This window comes from Gadus macrocephalus, chromosome 10, assembly GCF_031168955.1.
Source record: "Gadus macrocephalus chromosome 10, ASM3116895v1".
Lineage (NCBI taxonomy): Eukaryota > Metazoa > Chordata > Actinopteri > Gadiformes > Gadidae > Gadus > Gadus macrocephalus.
In genome coordinates, this window is record NC_082391.1 from 11,873,311 (window position 1) to 11,899,962 (window position 26,652).

At 45.4% G+C, this 26,652-nt stretch overlaps 1 protein-coding gene across 2 annotated transcripts in view; it reads right to left on the bottom strand.

Annotated features, from left to right (window-relative positions):
• Positions 1-26,652, bottom strand: part of lingo2 (leucine rich repeat and Ig domain containing 2) — an 86,439-nt gene that overhangs the window by 23,655 nt on the left and 36,132 nt on the right. The window contains exons 2-3 of one of the 2 annotated variants that reach the window (XM_060063465.1): positions 22,217-22,311; positions 4,454-4,525 (exon numbers count right to left, since the gene is read on the bottom strand). The gene's annotated coding sequence lies outside the window, so the exon portion shown is untranslated. Of the gene's footprint in view, positions 1-4,453; positions 4,526-6,848; positions 8,552-22,216; positions 22,312-26,652 lie in introns of those variants that run through there. The other variant, XM_060063466.1, reaches the window with a different exon arrangement.

A 26,652-nucleotide genomic window follows, 5' to 3' on the forward strand; every position in this document is an offset into this window, starting at 1 on the left:
TCTCTCTCTCTCTCTCTCTCTCTCTCTCTCTCTCTCTCTCTCTCTCTCTCTCTCTCTCTCTCTCTCTCTCTCTCTCTCTCTCTCTCTCTCTCTCTCTGAAACAGGCACACAGCTGTAGCGATAATGACATCATAAATAATTTATTGTTTTTCCTGTAGCAGAGGAAACAGAGATGCTGGTCCTGATTACCACCGACCAAATTACTGTCGACTCCCAGTACAGAGGGAAGAGCTGCAGCTGGGAGCACTGGGTGGAAGCCACGGTGGGCTTCCATCATAGTGTGAAGGTTCTGGGGTGAAGGTTCTCTTCACCCCATAGCGTCATGGCTGACCTGAGGGCTGTGTGTCTGGGGGTCCTTCTTGGGGGTCCCCCTAGCCTAGGGGGTCCTACTAGGGGGTCCCTGTAGGGGGTACCTCTAGCCTAGGGGGTCACCAGGGGGTCCCTCTTGGGCAGGGCTCTACGCTACTTTTTTTTTCAGGAGCACTCGTGCCCCTAAGCTAAAAGATTTAGGAGCACAGAGAAAAAAATTATTTTAGGTTTTTGTTTGGAACATTTATTAGCGTGCTGAAATTGCAATGGGGGGGGGGGGGGGGAATCATCGGTCCAAGGACTGATCGGATACACGGCTACTCGAATACTAAGCTACCCTCGGCGTGAATATTCAATACAGCGGTTGTAGCACACAATAAAAGGGAAAGTTTTCAAATGACAGACTTGGAAAATGTAGCCCTTCATTATATATGGAAGCATATATGTAGCAAAATTCAAATGGCAATGCAATTTGGAATTACATTATGCATTTGACAATGCATTATGCAATTTTATAATGTAATTTGTAAATACGTTATTCAAAGTGTATTTTAAAATGCAAAGTGACAATGCAATCCTCAATTAAATTTGCAAAAGTTCTAACAATACAAATAGAATAACATTTTGTCAAATTCTTTGAGTTCCTTTATACAAATTGAAAAGCTATAGCGTCCCCGTGATTGCAATCCACTTCGCCACGCTCCGTGTGTTGCGATATTCAAATGACATTTCAATCCGCAAAACGGAATCCAAAACGGAATCCAAAGAGGGAATCGAAAGAGGAATCCAAAGAGGAATCCAAAAAGTCAATATGCAAAGTGGCAAACGTATCAGCCAATCAGCGTCTGGGCGGGAACTACGTCACTTGCTCGTAATTTCCTTGTTCACTTCTAGTTCGTATGTGTCAGGTCCACATTGGTCACCAATGGAGATTATTGATACGCTCCGAAGTTTGGCCGATGATGTGGAGAACAATCGTGTTGAAGACACAGATGCAGTAGATAGAGTGCGTGTTCTGGGAGATAGGATAGACGACTTATCCTCACGGGTACGTTTTGACGCCAGTGTGGTAAACACAAAGATTTCCAAAGTGCTACAGGCACTGGGTGCGAAACATAGGGTCGGGAGACCCACCGTCTCCACCCACTCCTCACCTACAAAGCTCTCCAGAACCTAGCCCCCAGTTACCTCTGGGACCTCCTCCAAGAATACACTCCCTCCCGCTCCCTCCGGTCAACCTCTGCTGGACTACTATGTATCCCCACATCACGACTCATTACGAATGGGTGCCCGGTCATTCAGCTGTTCAGCACCCAGGCTCTGGAACTCCCTCCCCCCACACATAAAACAGTGACACAATAGAAAGTGACGTAGTTCCCGCTGGTGGCTGATACGTTTGCCACTTTGCATATTGACTTTTTGGATTCCTCTTTGGATTTCCTCTTTGGATTCCGTTTTGGATTCCGTTTTGCGGATTGAAATGTCATTTGAATATCGCAACACACGGAGCGTGGCGAAGTGGATTGCAATCACGGGGACGCTATAGATTTTCAATTTGAATAAAGGAACTCAAAGAATTTGACAAAATGTTATTGTATTTTTATTGTTATAACTTTTGCAAATTTAATTGAGGATTGCATTGTCACTTTGCATATTAAAATACACTTTGAATAACGTATTTACAAATTACATTATGAAATTGCATAATGCATTGTCAATTGCATAATGCATTGTCAATTGCATAACGTAATTACTTATTGAATTGCAAATTGCAAATTGCATTGCCATTTGAATTTTGCTACATATATGCTTCCATAATTATACATACATTTGCTGTTGGTGTACTAGCCTAGGACAACACCCTTGCCAGATTATTTATCAAAATAGCCCTATGTTGTTAGAATTTAATGACTATATGCAAAGTCTACGTTCGTGCAGTAGGCCTACTCAGCGTTGACTCTGTCCTAAAAATACAATATTATTGTAAATTATATCACATCAAAACAGCGGTAGCTAACGTTAGTTGAATCAAGCAAACAAATAGCTGTTGTTTTTGCTCCAAAAAGATTGACTTCCCTCGAATATAACATTAGATAGTTCCTTCAAATTACGGCTGTACGGTATGGACAAAAAATTATACCACGGTATGATTTGAGGCATAAACGGTAACAGTATTATATCAAGGTACGGTACCTATGTTAATTGTATCTGCTAATTTCGATATAAATGCTTCTGAAGGGGTAAAATACTGGTAAGGCAGCAAAACTGCATACATATATTTTTTTTTAATTCAAGTTACTTCTATCTCTGAAACACACTGATGTTTAGAAGTATGGATTTGTTTCTCCACTTGCTTGAGGACCTTGCCGTATAGTTTTGGCATCTCAATTTGGCTGAAGTGTGTGCTGGCAGGTAACGCGTACCTGGGAACGAGTGTTTTGACAATCTCTTTAAAGCCCTTTCTATCGACTATCTATTTTACATGAAAAAGTAGTTAGGTTACTGTATTAACGCGTTACTTAGCATTAGGAGAAGTCACTCGCACGCGTGCTCCTGTTTTGTTTTTCTCGTTCGCACGCCGAAATATTCACTCGCAAATGCAAGTGAAATGGGCGCACTGTAGAGCCCTGCTCTAGGGGGTACCTCTAGGGGTCCCTATAGGGCAGGCATCTCCAAACGGCGGACCACGGTCCGGGTCGGGACCAAGTGACGTTCCTATCCGGACCCATGACCAATTAAAAAATAATAATAATATAAATATATATATATATATATATATTTTTTTTTTTAGGATTTAACTATACAAAGCATGATTATGTTAGTAAAATCATTTCTCACTGAAATACAAATTGAAAGGCAGAATAGTCTGTTGTACAGCATAAAAACAGCAAAAAGCAATGATCTTCACAAAGCGAAGATCATGCACTCACCGAACTCCCCCCCTCCCTCCGTCTGTCACGGCATGTGCGTAATAGCTTAACTCAAATAATAGCCGATCAAATTTTTTGTTTACCGGAAGAGCGATTTGGAATGAGAAAACGGCTTGCTCGAAAATAAGGAAATTTGACCCCGAAAACAGACATTTTAAAGATGAATGGACTGACCAATACATGTTCATTCTCCCGCAAGGCAGTACAAAACCTTTGTTGTGTCTTTTATGTGTTGAAACCGTGGCGCTGATAAAAAGCGGGAATATGCGGCATTACGAATCCAAACAAAGATCCTTCGAGGAAAAGTATCCCCAGAAGTCAGAAGTAAGAGCGTGGAAAATATCCGAGCTGAGAGCTCAGTATGAGGGGTCTACGCGTGTCTTCACATACTCATTTACAAATGAATGCTCACTTAAGATTGCATGGATTTTGGGGCAACATAAAAAAACTTTCAGTGACACGACTGTTGTGAAGGAGTGCTTGAACGCCGCTGCCGAGACGTTACTTGAAGGTAAACAAAGGGATGAATTGTGTGAAAAAATAAAGCAAATCCCAATGTGAGCTGCAACGACAACCAGAAAATCCGAAATGTTATTAGATGACGCACTGTCAGCTTCATGCTGCTGTTCAGAGTGCCCCATCCTTAGCCATTGATGAGTCTTCAGATGTAACGGATATGCCCAGCTTTTGGTTGTGCGATTGTTTTATCAAGACAAGAAAGAGATCTGTGAGGACCTGTTGGGTCTAACACCACTTGAGACACTGTTTTGCTTACTTGAAATGAAGGCCTAATGCTCTTTTTTTGTGTTTATTTGAAATGTAGGCCTAGTGTTCCTGTTCTGCTTACTTCACATGTAGGCCTTATGCACTTTTTATGTTTACTTGAATTGCAGGCCTAATGTACCTGTTTTGTTTACTGGAAATGTTAATATGCGTTACTTTGTTTTATTAGTCTTTCATGGTTAAAAGTAAGCTATTTGGAAATTGGAAATAAATACACCTGAAATTATAAGGTAATATGCCGTGTTGATTGTATTTGACAAAAGAAGGCTATTATGACGTGGTTGGTTCGGACCATTCTTGGAAGGAATTTTTAGCAACTGGACCTTGTTCAATTTTAATTGAAGACCCCTGCCATAGAGCGACCCCCTATACTGGGGGTCTCTCTAGGGGTTCCCACTAGGGGGTCTCTGTAGGGGTCCCTCCCCACTCACCGCTCTGAGCAGCAGGGGTCCTCTGTGCCATGGCCCGCTGTTTGGAGGTCTGTCCCGGTTCCCCCGGCTCTTCTGGAACACAAGAGGAACACCAGGGTTTATAAAACAGCATCAACGCAGACGCAAACCGCTTCAAATGACGTCAGGTGAGGTCTCAGAGAGAAGGAAGTCAAATAGAACAGAACCCCCGGGGGGGGGGGGGGGGAGCTCCAAGAATGCTGAACATCAGACCCCCCCCCAGCCTGGGGAGAGGATCTGAACCTCGTTAGTCGGTCCGTAAGTTAGTTTGTTGTTTGGTTTTATTAACGGCTGAAGGATAGCAGAATGACCCCAGAATGACTCCAGAATAGCTGAGAGTGAGGAATCTCTTTGTGGGATTTATGAGTGTCATTCAGTCTTTTTATTTACATTTAAGTCTAGGGCGTTTAGCAGACGCTTTTATTCAAAGCGACTTACAGTAAATAGGCTACTTTTCTCAGAAGAAAGAGAAGCAACATATTGCTGTCGGTACAGTAAAGATGTTGATAGACGTGTCAAGCACTAACAATCGCTAGGTTAACCCATTCTCCTACAAAAAGGAAGCCAGGATAAGATGCTACACAATGCTAAGTACTATAAGTGCCAGGACGTATAACATCCAATCAGAGGGTCCCCCATCAGAACTGATGGGCGGCCCCTCTGCCGCAGCTAGCGGCTAACAGCTACCGGCTAATGGCTAATGGCTAACGGCAAATGTTATCACATCACTTTAGTGTGGATGTTTGGAGATGCCTCCTGTACAGCAGCCTGGACCTGAACGCTGGGGAAGATTAAAGAGCTATTCTTTGACTTCAATTAGTTTAAAATAGCCTCCCAATCCGTCAGCGATTAGAGAGTGAAATGTGCGCTGAGAATCTGTTTCAGTCCACGGCGCCTGCCTCCTGTGAACCACTTTAGATTTTGACCGCTCCCGTATAATTCCTACCAATAAGGGCAACTTTTCGCTGATTGGTTCAGGGAATCCATCTTGCCTGTCAATCACAGAGATGTACTTTCTGTTTAGTTTTAAACTCTTAATCTCTTCTGCTCTCTGTCTTTACTTGAATCTAAAGGATTCTTTAAGTCAGTCTAGTCCTGGCTGGAGAGAGCAAGCAGGGTTTATATATATATATATATATATATATATATATATATATATATATATATATATATATGTTGGCAGTGCTAATGCTAACAGTGCTAATGCTAGCGGTTTGAATAATCCACTGCTATTCCAGCTCAAATGATAAGTAATATATAATCATAATAAATTATTTATAATTATGATTAATAAACCATTAACAGTAATGCTGAGTTAGAAATGGTTCAGATTAAAAGCTTTCGGTTTTTCCAAGGAGATATTTTGAGAGCTAATGGTTAGCGCTAGCGACGGGCCCTGACCTATAGAGACGTGTCGTTGGTGTTCCCCCCCCAGCCCTGACCCGGTGTTGGGGGTATTATCTCTGACGCTGGGGGTGTTTTACTGCTGACCTTTGTGGACAGCAGGGCTGAGCTCTCAGAGTGTGTGACTGCGTGTCATTATGCGTGTTGAAGATCAAGTGGTTCAGGTTCTCCTAAAGGTTCCTGAGGGTTCTACCGACCTCGGCCTGGACACCACGGGGTCGACCCCTTCAGAGGCGGAGCAGTTCATGGCACTGTTCAGGATGAGCTTTTCTACCGATTAACGGTTTCAAATAATGCATGACATATTGAATAATATATATTGAATATTAGGTTATTATAATAATCAAATTTGTTGTATTAGATAACAGGATAACTATAGGTGTATTGAATATTAGATATAATATATTATTATACTAATCAAATATATTATATTAGATAACAGTTTAACTTAAGAGGTAGTAAATATTAGATAACATGTTAACTAAAGACATGGTGAATATTTGATGACAGGTTAACAACCGAGAGCGGTGTGAGGTTAGGGTATCTTTCCCTGAGAAGGTGCAACAGACGGAACGAGAAGTGGTTGAGATGAGCAAAAACGACCTTCTCTTTTCAACACTTGCAGCTTTGCTGTGGAGTTTAGCTCTTGAGTTTACAAAGACACCGTCTCCCCCTCCCTTAGGGCTTCTGTCCATTTATCTGGAAACAAGAGAGTAGCTTTTTTATTTATAAGGCAGCCTCGGGAAATAGAAGATTTGTGCTCTGAGTCTCCGACATGAAGGGTCTGGCATTACCTTTAAGCCTTCACCTCTCCCTTTAACTCTGTCATGACCTCTACTCTGTATTTAACTCTGTCATGACCTCTACTCTACCTTTAACTTTGTCATGATCTCTACTCTACCTTTAACTCATAACCTCTATTCCTCTTCTTCCTCTAACAGTACCTCTACTCTAACTCTTCCTCTCATAGTACCTCTAGTCCTTCTCTAGTGGAGCTGCAGGAGGAGTCTGGACCTCCCAGTGTCCTCGCCTTCCCACCAGAGGAACATTAACTGGTGCAGACTCCCTCACCTCAGCCGGCTAACTGGACCAGCTGTGCAGACGGCTCCGATACAGGGCAGCGGCAGGAAAACAGACAGGAAACACAAACCCCACAGGGCTGCAAGCTCGTCATACACCACACCGTGGGGCTCTCTGATTAGACAACGTGGTTTTCTAACCAGTGGCCACTCAAAGCACTTTACAATAGTGCCTAACATTCATCCATTCACATACATTTCACCCATTTATACATACAATCAGACACCGACAGCAGAGTTAACCACGCAGGGCGTCAGCCAGCTATAAGGAGCAGGGGATTGAACTAGCAACCTTCCGGTAACTATTTAACCCGCTCTACCTCCTGCGCCAAATGTCGGCCCTCACACGCTGGAGAAGACGCGCTCCACCTGCAAGCTTTGGTGGGCGGACGTCCTAACATGTGCTAGCTCCACCTAAACGAGTTACTGCAGTAATAACAATCAGGACCCAATAAGGGGAGCTGGCCTCACTGGAGTGGCGGTGTTATCCTATCCTTATCTTATCTGACAGGTGTGTGTGCTTCCCAGTTGGCGTCCCACACACACAAACTGTCAGCTCAGCGTGATGCATTGTTCCTCCTCTCCGTGATGAAGGACCAGGACGTAAGCAGAGACAACGTGTGTCGGCCGATCACCAGACGACCGGGACGAGACACAATGAGCAGATCACTGATTGGTCTAACCTGATACATACATATCTACCTTATAGATGCTCCACTCTCAAGTTACCTAGCGCTGTTAGCTCTGAGCTAGTGTTAGGGTGAGGAGAGTTTTTAGATGCTACATTATTTAGCCACCAACGTTAACATACTATGTTTGTAGATACCTACCTGCATTAAATAGCTATCCGCGTAACATAACAACCTATGCTATTAAGCTTGCTAGATGATGCAGCTATATACATTATAAAGCTATCTGCGTTATATAAACACCTATATTATTAAGCTCTAGATATATCTATCTACATTATAAAGCTACCTTCGTCATAGCTACCTATGTCATAAAGCTATCTACGTTAAGATATTTTTCCCAACATAATCTGATTTTCTTCATTGGTTCAGGGCAAAGCAAAGTGTTCGAATATCTAATCTTGTTTTACTCTGTAATTCCAGAACAACAGCTTGAAATGATTTGCTTATTAAATCAACATTAACCTTACGACACCATTTACTGTGGAGAATTACCACCGCAGAATAGAATAAAACACAGCCATGATCAACATGCTCAGACACAATCAATCAAACACACACACACACACACACACACACACACACACACACACACACACACACACACACACACACACACACACACACACACACACACACACACACACACACACACACACACACACACACACACACACACACACTACTACTGCTCTGGTAATTGTTATGACAGAAACAAGGTAAATTTACATTACCTGAACCTAACTACAGAGCATCCACATGATGGAGTATCTAATGAACACAGTCAACCTCTTTAGAGGTTTTAAAATAGGCCGCTTTTAAGGTACAAATTATCTAAAGAACACAGTATTAAGCTATAGAATATCTCAAGAACAGTATTAAAACTAGCATTAAAAGTACATTCTACACCCTGCTAGTCTCTAAAGGCTGTATTTACCACATTGATCTGCACGTCTAGTCATAACAAGCACAACCATATTTTAGTGAAGGTAATGAACTTCCTGCCCACCAATATAAGTGCATTCAAAGGTACTATTATTCAGGGTCAGATTTCAGGGTTAGTGTCAGAGTTCAGAGTTAGGCTCACAATTTGGGTCAGAGTTCAGGGTTAGGGTCAGAGTTCAGAGCTAGGGTCAGGGTTCAGGGTTAGTGACAGAGTTCAGAGTTGGGCTCAGAGTTAGGGTCAGAATTCAGAGTTCAGGGTTAGGGTCAGAGTTCAGAGTAAGGGTCAGAGGTCAGGTTTAGGCTCAGGGTTCAGAGTTAGGGTCAGAGTTCAGAGATAGGGTCAGAGTTGATAGTTAGGCTCAAGTTCAGATTACCTACCTGCCTCAGGTAACAATCCCTTTCTCCAGCTCTCAACTACCTAACCCTGACTCCCCTCCACTCACTAACCCTGACTCTACTGCCTAAACCTGACTCTACTCCCTAACCCTGACTCCGCCCACTCCCCCTGACCCCTCCTCTTCTCTGCAGCAGTAAACCCAGATGGCTCTGGAGTATCAGCTAGCTGGGGGGGGGGCTGAATCTCACAGTGGACAGGGAGACAATGAGGCTCCACTCAGCAGGGGGGAGGGAGGAGGGGGAGAGAGGAGCAGAGAGAGGATAGGAGAGGGGAGGAGGAGAGGAAATGAGGGGGAGGAGAGAAGATAGGAGAGGAGGAGAGAAGAGAGGAGAGAGGGAGGAGGGGGGGAGAGAGGAGTAGAGAGAGGAGAAGAGGTGGAGGGAGAGGAAATTAGAGGGGAGGAGAGAAGAGAGGCGAGGAGGAAAGGAGAGAGTAGAGGGGAATGAGGGGGGAGGAGGGGGGAGGGGGGAGGAGGGCAGAAGAGGGGAGGAGGGGAGAGAGGGAGGAGGGGGAGAGTAGAGAGGGAGGAGGGGGAGAGGAGAGAGGGAGGAAGGGGAGGAGGAGGTATCAGGTGAAGGCTGGGTCCAGATTAAATGGAGGGACAGTGGGATGCATTATTGATGGTCGTGAGGAGTCTGGCGTTACCGACATGAGCAGCGTAATTAATCTACAGACCTGAGAACAGGAAGCCATCGCGCCTTCCCCCCTCTAGGCCTAGCCCCTTCCTTCCCTCCCCCCTCACCCCGTCCTCCTCCCTCCCATCCCTCCTCACCCTGTTCTCCTCCCTCCTCCCGCCTCCCTCCTCACCCTATTCTCCTCCCTCCTCCCTCCCATTCCCTCACCCCGTCCTCCTCCCTCCCTCCCGATCTCCCTCCTCCCCCTGTTCTCCCACCTCCCTCCCCCTCCCCCCTTCCCCCCCACCTCCTCTGTGCTTCTTTTTGTCAGGAAAGTAGGTCACTAGTACCGCAGCACGCACACACACACACACACACACAGCCAGGTAGGGAGTCACAATAAGGGAGGGAGATAGAGAGGGATTTAGAAGGCAAAAGATAAAAAGGGACAGAGAGATAGTGTGGAGAGAGAGAGAGAGAGAGAGAGAGAGAGAGAGAGAGAGAGAGAGAGAGAGAGAGAGAGAGAGAGAGAGAGAGAGAGAGAGAGAGAGAGAGAGAGAGAGAGAGAGAGAGAGAGAGAATGAGTGAGAGAGAGAGAGAGAGGCAGAGTGCCAGAGGAAGAATAGTGTGAATGAGAGAGATGAAGGGAGAAAAACTGTGTGTCAGAGGTCAACACAAGGGCAAGCAGACAGTCAGGGCGACAATAACCCAATAAAGGTGTAGTATTTTTATAGTAGTAGTAGTATTACAGTACTCCTACTACTTCCCTAACCCTACTTTCGTAGTAGTAGCAGTAACGATAGTAGTAAACTCTGGTTATGACAAGGCTGTGAGTGAAGGGGTCCTGATGGAGGGATGACTGATGTCTGTTAATTAACCTGTGTAATTGAAGGTGTCGTTAGCGTCTTTAATTAACATGACACCAACATGACTCAAGAGCAGCCAGCACCTTCTCGTCATGTTCCATCAGGCTTTACCCACCTCCTCTCTATCAATAACATCCTCTCTATCGTTAACATCACCTCCTCTGTATCAATAACATCCTCGCTATCGTTAACATCACCTCCTCTCTATCAATAACATCCTCTCTATCGTTAACATCACCTCCTCTCTATCAATAACATCCTCTCTATCGTTAACACCTCCTCTCTATCAATAACATCCTCTTTATTGTTAAAATCATCTCCTCTCTATCAATAACATCCTCTCTATCGTTAACTTCAAGCAATCTCTATTAGTTAGCATCATATCATCTGGATTCAGTCATGTTATAAATCATGTTATAAAACATTGCTCAAGGCATGTTATAAAACATGTCTTCAGTCATGTAATAAAAACATGTTATAAAACATGTCTTCGGTCATGATTTGAAACATGTCATAAAACATGGCTTCAGTCATGTCATAAAACATGTCTTCACTCATGTCATAAAACATGTTACAAACACGTCTTCAGTCATGTTATAAAACATGTGATGAAAGATGGCTTCAGTTATGCTATAAAACATGTCTTCAGCCATCTAATGAAACGTGGCTTCAGTCATATTATAAAACATGTTATAAAACATGGCTTCAGTCAGGTTATGTAGTCCATCGTTTGTGATAAAAAAAACACTTGACGTGGTGGAGCTGAGGTCAGTGTTTAACTGCTCAACTGCTACACCATCGGAGTCTAAATGGAGGAGGTGGAGGAGGTAGAGGAGGGTCTTTGGTGCGTTACACAAGCTGCCCTTGGATGAGTAGGCAGCTCACGCTACACTCGTACAACCATGAGAGTTACGCTACGAGAAACGCCGCTCGGGGATTTGAATTAACCTTCAACTGCTCACTCTCGATTAACTGGGTTTTCCTGAAAGACCGTTAATTAAAACTCCTTTCTGACCCTAAAGAACACGGAATACCGGAAAGCCGAGGGTAGAACCACAAACCACCGCCATCCTCCAGGCATCTCCTCCTCTGGAACCTCTGTTCAGACATTCACTGATCTGAACAGTTAGTTGAAGTTATCCTACAATAACAGAGATAGTTAAAGGTATCCTAACATAACAGAGATAGTTAAAGGTATCCTAACATAACAGAGGAAGTTAAAGGTATCCTAAAATAAAAGAGGAAGTTAAAGGTCTCCTAACATGAGGACAGAGATAGTTAAAGGTATCCTAACATAACAGAGGTAGTTAAAGGTATCCTAACATAACAGAGGTAGTTAAATGTATCCTTACATTACAGAGGTAGTTAAAGGTATCCCAACATAACAGAGGTAGTTAAAGGTATTCTAACATTACAGAGGTAGTCAGGGTTAGGTCTATCACTTAATATTAAGAACAGATTAAGACATTTTAAGGAATACTCTGAAAATAAAGTAGAGGAATACGGTTAAGTGTTAAGGCTTAGGCTTCTTGCTTTGCTACGAGGTGCTATCCAGTGATTTCACTTGTCTCTTTTTGAACAGTGATCTCAGTACAAAAAGTGACATCTTGATTGTTTAGAGACAATTGGAGTTCGTTTGTTATTCCGTCAAGCCTGTGTGACTCATCAGTGTGTGGAACATTATATATATATATATATATATATATATATATAGATAGTTTAATACAACTGGCAGTGGGCGCTCTGGCGGTGAGCTGTGCGTTCCAGATAACACGGCGGCCATGGCCTCATCACCGCTCAGACCTAATGTGCAACATTTCCTCCACTCTGCCTCAGCCGGCGGCGTCCTGTCAGCGCAGCCCGCGACTTAACACAGGAGCCGGTAACAAGCAGCAGGAACAGAGGAACACACACCAGAATACAGAACCGTCCAACTCCACGGCCAATCATCGTCCTCAGAAGCAGACGCCAAAATACTGTGGCATCGCTGTCCCCTCGTCCGCTGTTCCACACGCCCTGACACCCGCGCTGTGGAGGTCAGCCATGGGGTCTCACCTGGTCCTAGTCCTGGTCACCTGGTCAACCGGTCACCTGGTCTACTGGTCAACCGGTCACTTGGTCAACCGGTCACCAAGTCGCCGATAATCCGTTCCATACGACCCTTACATCTACATATTGGTTCAGCCTAATATGGTCTGGTTCTCCGATTGGTAAAAAGCTTGCGTGTGTGGCGGGGGGAGGGAGGGAGGGAGGAGGACAGGGTAAGAAGGGAGGAGAGGAGGGAGGGAGGAGCCAGGGTGAGGAGAGAGGGGAGGGGGGATGAAGGAGGGAGGAGGGGGAGGGGAGTAAAGGTACCTAGGGGGAGGTGGACAGGGTGAGGAAAGAGACAGAGAAGCAGTGTTCAGAAAGGCATTTGAACGTACGAGCAAGCCTCTCCTCTTCTCCTCCTCTCCTCCTTTCCTCTCCTCCTCCAACCCCCCCCCCCACCTTGATCAGGAGACCCAGCAGGTCCACCCTGACGTGAATCCCCCTCAGAGGGGAACTCTGTCTCTAATGAAGGGGGCCGCTGACACCTCACACCGGTTAACGGTTTGTCGTCTGGGCTGTGGAGCGTGGCTCCGTCGCATGGAACAGCGGGCGGCACACCTGCAGGGCCGCCGTGTCATTACTCATGTTCAAACCCAGAACTGTCACTAATGAGCAGTGACAGCCGGCTCTGCGCTGGTTGGACGCAGGACACGTGACACGTTCCCCTCCCCCTTCTGGAGGACAACCTCTCATTAGAGATACAGGCCACGCCCATAATGTACAGGCAACGCCCAAAACTTGCTGGCCCCGCCTACAGCAACCATTGCTTAGAAACTACACACTAATAATAACATTATACTGGATTTTAATAATAACATTATACTGGATGTGATGTTAATGATAACATTCGACTGCTGATGATAACATCATACTGGATGTGTTGTGAATAATAACATTCTACTGGGTGTGTTGTTAATAATAACATTATAATGGATAAGTTGTAAATAAATAACATTATACTGGATGTGATGTTAATAATAGCATTATAATGAATGTGTTAATAACAATATTAGACTGCTTGTGTTCACTGCTCGTTAATATCCCTGTTCTACAGGATACATATTTTATTGCATCATATTTATTTTATCATAAAATAATTAAACAGAAGGCAAATTATTATACTTGTTTTAAAGGCCTTCATACCGTAGTGGAGTGCAGAGGACTTGCTAATTAGGTAATGAACCACAAGTGTCAGCGTTTAAAGCGATCTGTAAGTCAGGACCACAACCCTTCTGCCTTCCCAAAATGGCTGCCGCTGTTAGCTGAAGCGCGTAGTGTTTGGATTCGCTGTCTGGTGTCCTTCTGCAGTGAGACGGATGCCCAGCTGATGAAGAGGAGACTGTGGAGCTTCTCTTCCTCATTCAGTTTGATGTGAGCCGCTGCTTTTCTCAGCAAACCAAGTGATTATCTCCAGAATCACAGCACTGCTAATGAGAGCTAGCCGAGCACTAGCAGATCCCAGATCCTTCAAAGTCCTTTCCACGCGGAGATTCCTGGCTACGCCACACGCTCATTTGCACTTAAATGAATAATGTACAAGGAGCAAGAGCTACTTCCCTCTGAATTACATCACAACGTGGACAAACTCTACACTCTAATATGTAATGTAAACCAAAGTGAGTGGCCAGCAAATTCAGGGTAATTAAATCTAAAGTAACAAACAGATGCACTCTGACCGGGCAGAATCCTCCCGAGATAAACACAGAGATCATCAGCAGCTGAATTCACTCACAAACCCAAACTTAGACGGTTCTACTTCAGGGGGAAGTAGAAAGCGAGGCCTTAGAGACTTCAAAGCAACAAGTCAATGGGTCTCCGGGCTGGTTCTCGGATCCAAACCCTCTCATCCTCTAGCGGCGAGCTGTCTGTAGTGATGCTTGATGTGTTGCACAGAGCTGGGCATAACCCTTTACCAGCATTACACGTCAGTACCATTACCCATCATTACCTCTCATTAGCAGCATCATCATCATCACCACTCATTATCCTGACCTCTCATCATAATCCACCTTCATTTATATCATCACCGTCACCCTTCATTACCAATGATTTCCTGTAATTATCATTACCTATCATTAATTATAGGTATCATCCCCAATCATTATCCTTACCTGTCATCATAATTAATCTTCATTCTATCATCACTATCACCTTTAATTATCGATCATTCCAAATGATTTCCTGTCATTATTATTACCTATCATTGTCTCTGATCAGCGCTACCGTTCATTATCCTAACCTGTCAGGATAGGATAGGATCACCCTTCATTATCGATCATTACACATGATTTCCTATCATTATAATTACCAATCATTAACTATAATTATCATTACTTTGCATGACCTATAACTATCAATACCTTTCATCAAAGGTTGGGCATGGAATTCTCTTTTTTGGCCATTTTTGCAAAATTACTTGAAATCCTTATCATAACCCACTTACAGCCACTGAGTTAGAAGTACTGACATGCAAATTAAACAAGTCAATCATCTGTGGAACGGGCAGGGCTCGAAAAACTCCAGCCAATGATTTCCAGAACCACCAAGTGGTTATCCACAGTAAGTACGTCAATCAAACGGTCGTACTGCCCTCCCCCTCCCCCTCCCCCGCGCGTGACCCCTTCGGGCACATACTCAAAGCTCGTGACCCAAAGCAAGCTTCTGTTTGTTGTTATCCTGCGGTAGCTACTGGAGCTATCTAGCTAATCCACATTTGGACCTAGCACTAGAAGACAACCCTAAAATCCAACCTAGCTAGCCTGGCTCGCTCTCGCGCATCTGTGTTCGCGCTTGTGCATGAATGCGCGTCCATGTACTTGAAATGGGTGGAGTCAGAGTCAGCGTTGAAGGAGGGGGAAGGACCATTTGAGTTGTGTGTTTTCAAAATCTGCTGGCGTTTCGCAAATCCCATACCCAACCTTTAACATAACCTTTCATTACCCATCACTGCCATTTCTTCCACTTACCTTTCATTACCTCAATTTAAGATTACCTATCCTTAGCATTACCTATAACAACTTATTTACCCTACATTACCTTTAGTTAAGGTTACCCATCGTTCGCATCACCTATAAAACCTTACCCATCATTACCCATCATTACCCGACCGTCAATGTGCTACCCAGCTGTTTCCTCCATCGCCACGAAGACAGATGTTCTGCTCATTACCATGCGACCCACTATTCATACCAAACAGAGAATAGGGAGATGGTTAGATCCTGGGAGATCAGGAGTATTCCTGTCTGTTTCCATCGTGTTGTGAACGAGCGGGGAGAGACAGGTAACGCTCCTCTCCCCCGTCGCCACGCAACGAGATCTCCGTCTGAACAGCGAGGATCACAACAACGACGTTCTCCTACCCTCGAGGAGAACAATGTTCCGCACCCTTCAGTGGAACGCACAGCGCTGCACACCTGCAGGAGCCGCGCGAGGAGGAGGAGGAGGAGGAGGCGCTCACAGCACACACACTCATTTCCACACTTATGTGTTGACTGCGCTGTTGCTAGGCAACCATGCTTTTTGCCGAGGAGACGAGGTTGTGTGCGCGCGGGGCCGCTCGCTGCTCAGTCATACAGTACCGGGGCTGCTGTTGGTAGGGTACCGTCGGCAGGGGGTCTGAGGTGTTAGGGTCCTGGTAGGGGAGATACTGTAGGCCTGGGGTCTGAGGTGTTAAGTGTAGGGTAGCAGACCTACCGTAGGCATGGGGTCTGAGGTGTGGGGGTCAGGGTCCAGGGAGCAGACCTGCCTACCGTAGGGTGTCCGAGACACTGTAGGTGGGATCAGCGAACCTAGCTTCAGGTATCAGACAGAGCTAACCCAGCTTCAGGTGGAGTAAAGGTATCAGACAGAGCTAACCCAGCTTCAGGTGGAGTAAAGGTATCAGACAGAGCTAACCTAGCTTCAGGTGGAGTAAAGGTATCAGACAGAGCTAACCTAGCTTCAGGTGGAGTAAAGGTATCAGACAGAGCTAACCTAGCTTCAGGTGGAGTAAAGGTATCAGACAGAGCTAACCTAGCTTCAGGTGGAGTAAAGGTATCAGACAGAGCTAACCCAGCTTCAGGTGGAGTAAAGGTATCAGACAGAGCTAACCTAGCTTCAGGTATCAGACAGAGCTAACCTAGCTTCAGCTGGAGTTAAATTATCAGACAGAGCTAACCTAGCTTCAGGTATCAGACAGAGCTAACCTAGCGTCACCCACGTCACAGGTCCATCGCTGTCGGTACATCCTTACTGTACCGACCGCGATATATTGTTGCACTTCTTATGACAAATGTACTTATTGTAAGTCGCTTTGGATAAAAGCGTCTTCTAAATGCCCTAAATGTAAATGTACATCACCTGTCTGTCAAAGCGAACAGGGAGGGGCTGTCGGGGCGTGGGAGGGAGGAGGGGAACGAGCCTGGGGGGACTTCAAATAAAACCTCAGTTTGAAGAGGTCATCATTTTCTGATTGTGCCGTCGTTGTCGTTTTCTGACGATGGATAAGAGCACACACTTTTAATGGCAATCAATTCATTAGATCCTGGAGCATGGAGGTGAAAAGGGCTGTTTTAATCCATTAAGATCGTTCCATCCTGCCTACGGACGACAGTACCGCTGACCTCGCCAAGATGGCGGCCAACTGTCGGATCCCAGCGCCGTCCCTCACTGAGACCTGCCGCCCCCGGTCAGCCACGACCCTTAAGGGTGCGGGAAATATGTTTTTCAGATGTTAAATAACTTCCCACTTTATTCAAATGCAGCTATTTACGGAGAACCTGGGAGCGATCAGAGGGGATTATCGCCCAGCGTCTCGTTCGTTATTCACAGCTAGCGGGATTAAACACACGTCTCCTCACATCCATCGATTCTGGATCGGTACGTCACGGTGTGAACACGGCCCCCGGTCGTGTTACCCACATGGCTCAGCCAGATGCTTGTGCACCACTGAAGCAGACCTCTGTCTACTCTCAGTCGATAGCGTTGAGCTCCAACCACCCCCATGCATCTTGCGCTGCCCCTGGTGGTCACATCCGGTACTGTAGGCTCTCCGGGTTCATTAGTGGAGCAGAGAGGCCCTCTCTCTACAGAAGCTCTAGTTAAACTTATTACTAGTAAATGTTATCCATATAACAGCTTTGGTAATATATTACTGTGTGTGTATGAGGGTGTGCGTGCGTTTGCATGTGCGTGCGTCTATGTGTATGTGTGTGTACACGTGTGCGTGCGTTTGCATGTGCGTGTGTGTATGTGTGTGTGTGCGTGCGTGCATGTGTTGGCGTATGCGTGTGCGTGCAGGTGGAGTTCTTTCCTCTGAAGCAGGAACAACCTCCATGCTTAATGAGGTTGGAGGTTAGGTTCCCCACCCACCCGAGGGCCTGTAATGGAGGTCCCCAGAGGTCTGAAGGACTCCAGTGTTACTGGGGGGTCTCATACCAGGCGGTGGAGGGGGGGCTGGGCTCCTCCTAAAGTCCTCCAGCCCCTCAGCTGTCCTCTACTGAATGTGTTATTAAGAGAGATGCTGACCTGCGATGTTATATCCTTTAATTGTTGGTTATCTAGTGACCATCGTTACAAAGAGTAGGAACTAAGGAACCGAAATGATTCATAATTGCTCATGCCAATTGCTAAATCAGAGTATATTTAATGTTGCATGTGTGTGTGTGTGTGTGTGTGTGTGTGTGTGTGTGTGTGTGTGTGTGTGTGTGTGTGTGTGTGTGTGTGTGTGTGTGTGTGTGTGTGTGTGTGTGTGTGTGTTTGGGGACTATTTCTCAGGAACATAGGATGGGCAGCAAAAGGCTTTTATAAATATTTCCTCATTTGCTCTCCAGATGTGAAACAGGCTCTTAGCAGCAGGACGTATCATAACTCAATTGGATCAATTTGGCATAGCGAACACAAATCTGAATCTCATCGCCTAAGTCCTGCTCATCACGCAGGCATTTAAAAGGAGTATATATGTGTGAAGCACTCACTTAACCATCCTCTCCCAGTAATGACCAGATGGGAACACTCTGCCTCCGCTACCATCTGCTGATGTAGATCTCTTCTGTTTCAATGTCATCTCCACCCAAACCACACCTCCCCACATCCTCTCCACCCAAAAGCACATCCTCTACCCCCACAAACATATCCTCTCCACCCAAGACACCTCCTCTCAACCCCAAAAACACCTCCTATCCACCCAAACCACATCCTCTATCCCCCAAAACACATCCTCCAACCCCCAAAACACCTCATCCTCTCCACCCAAAACACATCCTATCCACCCGAAACATCTCATCCCCTCCAACCAAAAACACCTCCTTTTCACCTAGTAACACCGCCTCCCCTCCACCTAAAGTAACACATTATTTATTATAGAACAGTTGGTTAAGTATAACAGCGCGTTGTATATAGGCACATGTTCCCAAGCAAGTTTTTCTACCTTTATCTCCTTTCCAGAACGTACAGACCTCTAGACGTCTATTAAAAGTGTATTTCACGTGGACATAAATAAAGTTTTCTGTGTGTTTATTGTTATCCATACATCGGTTGTGTGTCCGGTGATTTGACGGGGGACAAAGCTGAGATCTATTGCCTGTAGTCCTGTAATTGGTTGCAACGAGTTCAGCTCCATATTTCATATTTGTGGTGAAAGTCTTAATAAAATCAATGCAGCAAATAGAGGCCTCTCCTTCTCCTCTCTCCCTCCTCTCTTCCACTTCGACGCCCAGAGAGCAGCTATCCATCAACGGCTGCAGAGTGCTGCCGCTCGCATGGTGGGTTATTAATGCTGCCTTTTGTAATCTCTCAAAGCAATGGTAGTGAGCAGCCTCCAGTCCTGCTCTATAGCACTATGGTAGTGAGCTCTACAGCTCTATGGTAGTGAGCTCTATAGCACTATGGTAGTGAGCTCTACAGCACTATGGTAGTGAGCTCTACAGCTCTATGGTAGTGAGCTCTACAGCACTATGGTAGTGAGCTCTATAGCACTATGGTAGTGAGCTCTACAGCACTATGGTAGTGAGCTCTACAGCTCTATGGTAGTGAGCTCTACAGCACTATGGTAGTGAGCTCTACAGCACTATGGTAGTGAGCTCTACAGCTCTATGGTAGTGAGCTCTACGGCACTATGGTAGTGAGCTCTACAGCACTATGGTAGTGAGCTCTACAGCACTATGGTAGTGAGCTCTACAGCACTATGGTAATGAGCTCTACAGCACTATGGTAGTGAGCAGTCTACAGCACTATAGTAGTGAGCTCTACAGCTCTATGGTAGTGAGCTCTACAGCACTATGGTAGTGAGCTCTACAGCACTATGGTAGTGAGCTCTACAGCACTATGGTAGTGAGCTCTACAGCACTATGGTAGTGAGCTCTACAGCTCTATGGTAGTGGGATCTACAGCTCTATGGTAGTGAGCTCGACAGCTCTATGGTAGTGAGCTCTACAGCACTATGGTAGTGAGCTCTACAGCTCTATGGTAGTGAGCTCTACAGCACTATGGTAGTGAGCTCTACAGCACTATGGTAGTGAGCTCTACAGCTCTATGGTAGTGAGCTCTACAGCACTATGGTAGTGAGCTCTACAGCTCTATGGTAGTGAGCTCTACATCTCTATGGTAGTGAGCTCTACAGCACTATAGTAGTGAGCTCTACAGCTCTATGTTTGTGAGCTCTACAGCACTATGGTGGTGAGCAGTCTACAGCACTATGGTGGTGAGCTCTACAGCTCTATGTTTATGAGCTCTACAGCACTATGGTAGTGAGCAGTGTTTCACTCTTCAGAACTATGATAGTGATCCGTCTCCAGCCCTGCTCACCATCCCTGTGCCGCAGAGAACTAGCTCTCTCCTGCTAGCGCTCTCATGCTAGCTCTCTCCATCTAGCACTCTCCTGCTGGGTTATTAATGCAGCCGTTTGTAATCTCTCAGAGCGATGGTAGTCACAGCTCAGCCGAGCAGATGCTTTAAGGAGGAACCCTCACAGCAGATCATTTCGACCCCAAAGAGGAGGCACTGGAGAGAGTTTCTCATGCTCAGCGTTCGTCCGATGCCGCGGCCCCCATTACCCGGGGTCAGGAGGGTCCGGAAGGGCTAACAGCCACTTCATCACCACGTTCTAACGGAGACGCAGACGGAGAACCGACCGCTGATTGGAGGACACATTGTTCCATTACTGCTAACACCGACACCAGCCCTGGCTGGGCTCAGTCTGAGACACAGGGACGGTTATAGAGCCACCTGTATGTAGAATAGTCACCTGTTTTACAGACACATTCACCTGTTTTATAGAATACATTCACCCCTTTTATAGACACATTCACCTGTTTTATAGAATACATTCACATGTTTTATCGACACATTCACCTGTTTCATAGAATACAGTCACCTGTTTTATAGACACATTCACCTGTTTTATAGAATACATTCACCCGTTTTATAGACACATTCACCTGTTTTATAGCATACATTCACATGTTTTATAGACACATTCACCTGTTTTATAGAATACATTCACATGTTTTATAGAATACATTTACCTGTTTTATAGAATACCTTCACCTGTTTAACATAGAATACATTCACCTGTTTTATAGAATGCCTACACCTGTTTTATCTAGAATATTCACCGGTCTTATAGGATACATTCAGATGATATTGGCACTAAATCAGCTGTGTTTTATATAAAATAATGCATCAGAATTAATACTTCCTTGAATCAATTCCTCAGTGTGTTATATAACACATTTATATAGCATTTGGTCCTTCATTCATGTGTATCTTCTATATGAGAGTACATTCAGACTGCCTTTATATGTTATCTCCCCGTGTGTTGTAGAATACAGGGTTTATCTCTAAGGGCTTGTGACATTTGGTTTGCGTCGCCACATCTGCAACCAACTCTTGTTGTCACACAGAATTTAGGCTAAATCTCGATGAAGATTTACTGCGGGAGAATACCTCTATACCAAACAACCTTCCAAGCAATAACATTAATTTAAATACGAGCATCTAAAATGTATGACTTTTTTATGTTAGCCTTGGAAGATAATTTCTAATGTCCGTTTCATTGACCCATCCAGCACCTTAGATAACAAGCTATTTAAACTACCCTCTGTTGCTCACCTGTTTCAGTTGTTGTTAACCTGTTTCAGTTGTTGCTAACCTGTTTCAGTTTTTGCTAAACTGTTTCAGTTGTTGCTGACCTGTTTCAGTTGTTGCTAAACAGTTTTATCGGTTGCTAACGTGTTTCAGTTGTTGCTAACCTGTTGCAGTTGTTGTTAACTTGTTTCAGTTGTTGCTAACCTGTTTCAGTTGTTGCTTAACAGTTTTATCGGTTGCTAACAGGTTTCAGTTGTGGCTAACCTGTTTCAGTTGTTCTTAACCTGTTTCAGTTGTTGCTAACATGTTTCAGTTGTTGCTAACCTGTTTCAGTTGTTGCTAACCTGTTCAAATTGTTGCTGTTTTTATCGGTTGCTAAATATGCCTGATGTCTTCTATTCTGTGGAGGTGTTGAAGAGGCCATGAGCTAACCTACTGATCCTATCTTTAGCTTTTCTCACACCGGGTCGTATGTATCGCCTCACATCTGGTTCAGAGAGCAGATGTGTTGGATGTACCACCACTTTACAAAGGATCCCAGATCACAATGTGTGTGTGTGTGTGTGTGTGTGTGTGTGTGTGTGTGTGTGCGTCTCTTACCTGATGCCTCAGTGAACTCTGGCCTCCTGCGGTGTCAAAGGTGACTTTGATGTCCTTATGGCGTCACTAGGACATCACAATGACGTCACTACGACCTGGAAGCAAAGGGGGGGAGAAGAGGGCTTAGACATTGAAGCTGATGAACGGACTAATAAACACGAAAGCAAGAACAACGCGAGACCAATGAACAGCCAGGAGGAAGTGTGTTAACCAATGGGGAGCCAGAAGGGAAGAGATTGTGTTGGACCAGTGAACCTCTGGGACCTGCCGGTCTTTCTTCCTCATTAGCCTCATGTCTTCACCTGGGTAGTAGCGATGTGAAGAGCAGTAAAGGAGTGATAGGGCCCTATTTTAACGGTTTGAAACGCAAGTGAGAAGCGTCAAGCGCAAGTAGCGTTGTGGGCGGTTCTACGGCGATGTCGCCGGCGCGAAAAATGACCCTTGCGCCCGGTGCATATCTAAAAAGGGTTGGTCTGAAGTAGCCTAATTACCCGTAGGTATGGTTTGGGCGTAACGTGCAACAAACCAATGAGAGTGCCAGCTCCCATCCCCTTTAACAGCCATGAGCACATCTGACTAATTGATATTTTGACAGCGCGTCTGCGGTCTCCGATGAGACAAATGCACATGAATTTCAAATTGCAAATGGCTCAGTTTAGGGCCAAATAATATGGCCTAATTCACACATGGAATAAGGTTTTCTTCCACAACTTCAGAAATACTGAGTCCTCAAATTAATGTTGGCAAAGAAAATGATATAACATGATATGCGGTAACTGTGGTTCTATTCAATGATATACGCAACACATTATAAACATAGTTTCTTATCAGTATTGTATGCATTATCGTTATCGACTTGTGTTCCTAATATGCATGTGTCCCCACGTTAATATACATTGCCATGGACTGTATTATGCGTTACTTGTTTAGTTTGCGTGTGTTTAAACAGATGGACGCACACACACGCGCCCGCATTCATTAATTATTTTTAACACTCACTCGCGGTAAAACAAGGTTTTCTCACAAATACTCATCAATCCTAAAAGTTATGGGCATGTACACGATGTCTGTGTCAAGAAAATATGTGTTTGCAGTACGATGTTTGCAGATGCATTGATTTAAAAGTACAACTTATTACCGGCGCTGTATCAGCTGTTCTTTCCCAAATAATTTACCAAGAATGTGTGGCTAGGTAGATGAGAGAAGCAAAGTGAATGCGCGAGGTGCACAAGCAATATTATGCATGCTTAAAATAGCATCTGAACAACGTGCCACTGACTATAAACCAGGTATTTTCTGGTTTGTGGCGCAAGTGGTTTATGAAACGTCAAAATAGCACCAGGGAACGTTTGCGCCAGAACACGCCTCCTCCTTTCGCTGAGCCGCCCCTTGGGGCACAAGATCATTCCCTAATTTAACGACGGGGGGCGCAGGAGGGAAAAGCACGCTCTGCACCAGTTGCAAACTAGCAACGACACATGCGCCATTGATTAAGTCAATTGCAGGAAGCAAGATAGGGCCCATAGAGTTAGAGTTAGTGAGGCAAAGGTGTGATAGAGTTAGTGAGGTAAAGGAGTGATGGAGTTAGGGTTAGTGAGGCAAAGGTGTGATAGAGTTAGTGAGGTAAAGGAGTGACAGAGTTAGTGAGGTTAAGGAGTAATAGAGTTCGAGTTAGTGAGGTAAAGGAGTGATAGAGTTAGAGTTAGTGAGGCAAAGGTGTGATAGAGTTAGTGAGGTATAGGAGTGATAGAGTTAGTGAGGTAAAAGAGAGACAGAGTTAGAGTTAGTGAGGTAAAGGAGTGATAGAGTCAGGGGCGTTGCGAGGTAGTGTGGGGGCCCCAAGCAAGAATTCTTAGGGGGCCGATTGTTGACGGGAGGGGGGGGGGGGGGGGGGGGGGGGGGGGTGTTCGGAGCGATTGTTGACGGGAGGGGGGGGGGGGGGGGGGGGGGGGGGGGGGTGTTCGGAGCGATTGTTGACGGGGGGGGGGGGGGGTATGGAGGGGGGGGCCTTTTGGGGGCCCTAGTAGTGGCCCGGGGCCCCAAGCAATTGCCTGGTATGCCTAATGGGACGCGGCGCCTCTGGATAGAGTTAGAGTTAGTGAGGTGAAGGAGTGATGGAGTTTTTGCTGCCACGCTACGACGGGATTGCGTCGTTAAAGCCCAGAGCAGCTTAATTGGAGCCGAGCCTTAATGAGGAGCCTGGGGGGAGCAGGGCTTAGACCCGGTCAGGGAGCGGGGGCGCCCAGACCTGAGCAGCACCTCCCAGTCTCTCAAGGGCCCGTCTTGGAGGGCCCCCCAGGCCTGAGCAGCACCTCCCCGTCTCTCAAGGGTCCGTCTGGGGGTCCTCTGGCTCTGGGCTCTACTTCGACGTGGGGGAGCAGAACCCATGAACAAGAACATGATGCTGAGCGAGACCCAGACTACTGGACCTGGTTCACTGAACTACAGCAAATACACACAGGAATCCTTCATTATCTGGAGATTAAAAGTTATGGAATATAAATGGTTCATCATTATCTGGAGATTAAATGGTTATTAAATGTCCATGTGTGTCAGGACAGACAGACTCTAGAGGCTCAGGCAGACAGACTCTGAGGGTCAGACAGACAGACTCTGAGGGTCAGACAGACTCCAGGGGGTCAGACAGACTCCAGAGGGTCAGACAGACAGAATCTGAGGGTCAGACAGACAGACTCCGGAGGGTCAGACAGACAGACTCTACAGACAGGTTAAGGGTCTCTGTAGTGAAGGCCGGTCCCCTCCCAGTCCATCTGTAGCTGACAGCTCTATTCCAGATATGAGTGACTGTGACAGATGACCCGCCTCCAAAGTCAGATCGATCAATCCGGAGGTGGCCCTCCGTCAACAAAAGGCCACTCTGCCAACCAGCTTCACTCCACCCTGCCTCCGCTACACCAACAAGGTGGAGCGGGCGGTCCACTCTGAATGCAGCCTGAACTGCCTTTTACCTCGGACACACAGAGACACGCACGCACGCACGCACGCACGCACGCACGCACGCACGCACACACACACACACACACACACACACACACACATAGACACATACAGACATACGTACATACACACATACATACACACATACATACATACATACATACATACATACATACATACATACATACATACATACATACATACATACATACATACATACATACATACATACATACATACATACATACATACATACATACATGCATACATACATAGATACATACACACATACATAACCATATCTCAGTATTTCTCCTAAATGCCTCTACAGATATACATACACGTTATAGCAATGTTTTGTTGATGGATGATCTCTGGGTAATGAGAAAAGGGAAGTTGATTCATTTCATCGGCTGACTTCTCATTTCTACCTGCTGCTTCACCTCTCAGGGCGTTCTGTGGAAATCTCATTTCATGGCTGAGAATGATGATGACCCTAGTTCCACTATCTGAACGGCATTCTAAGGAAGAGCTTTCTATGTGCACCGAGCTAAGGTAGAGGCTTATATACATAGAAATGTATGTTTGTGTGTGCTTGGGTGTGTGTGTGTTTTTATGTATGCGTGTGTGTTTATGTATGCGTGTGTGTGTGTATGCGTGTGTGTATGTGTGTGCGTGCATGCATGCGTGCGTGCGTGTGTGAGTGCGTGCATGCGTGAGTGCGTGTGTGCGTGTTCGTGCACGTGTGTGTGCATGCGTGCATGCGTGCATGGCTGCAGGTCGTTTTATAACCATGTCTCTTATCTTGTCCGTGGGGGAACACACGTGTCAATGTTCACATGGAGGTTATGAATTATTCTATAACTTCAAAGTACAGGGAGTGGCCCTGCCATCTGGGTTCCTAGGAGCCTTCACAAGGGCTCTAGTCTTTCACGACCAGACCTACCATCTCAAAAACAAATCTTTAGTCTTTCTCTTTTTAAATGGTATAGTCTGCCTGTTATGTATGCATCCCTAACATTTCACTGGGGACAGGATTATAGGAATAAGGACCTCTGGCCTGGCAGTATCCCTTCTGCAACACTAACTCACAGATCACCTCCCTGACCGCTACCTGGGTCTGTCCCTTCAACTCCTGGTCCTCTACAAACCAAAACCTATGGTAGATCTCTAACTTAAGTCTGGTTCCTCTACACACTTGAACATATAGATCTCTAACTTAAGTCTGGTTCTGCCACACTCTTTAACATGCGGTAAATCTGGTTCCTCAGAACACCTCAACATAGATATCTTACTTAAGTGTGGTTTCTCTATACATCTATAAATATTGTAGATTGTTTACTTGAGTCTGGTTCCTCTTTCCATTGAAACATGTTGTAGATAATTGAATTAAGTCGGATGCTTTGGAAGAGGAGCTGTAGGAGAGTCTCTAATGTCGCAATAATGGAGGAGGGTTCCATAAATAACCTCAGATCACA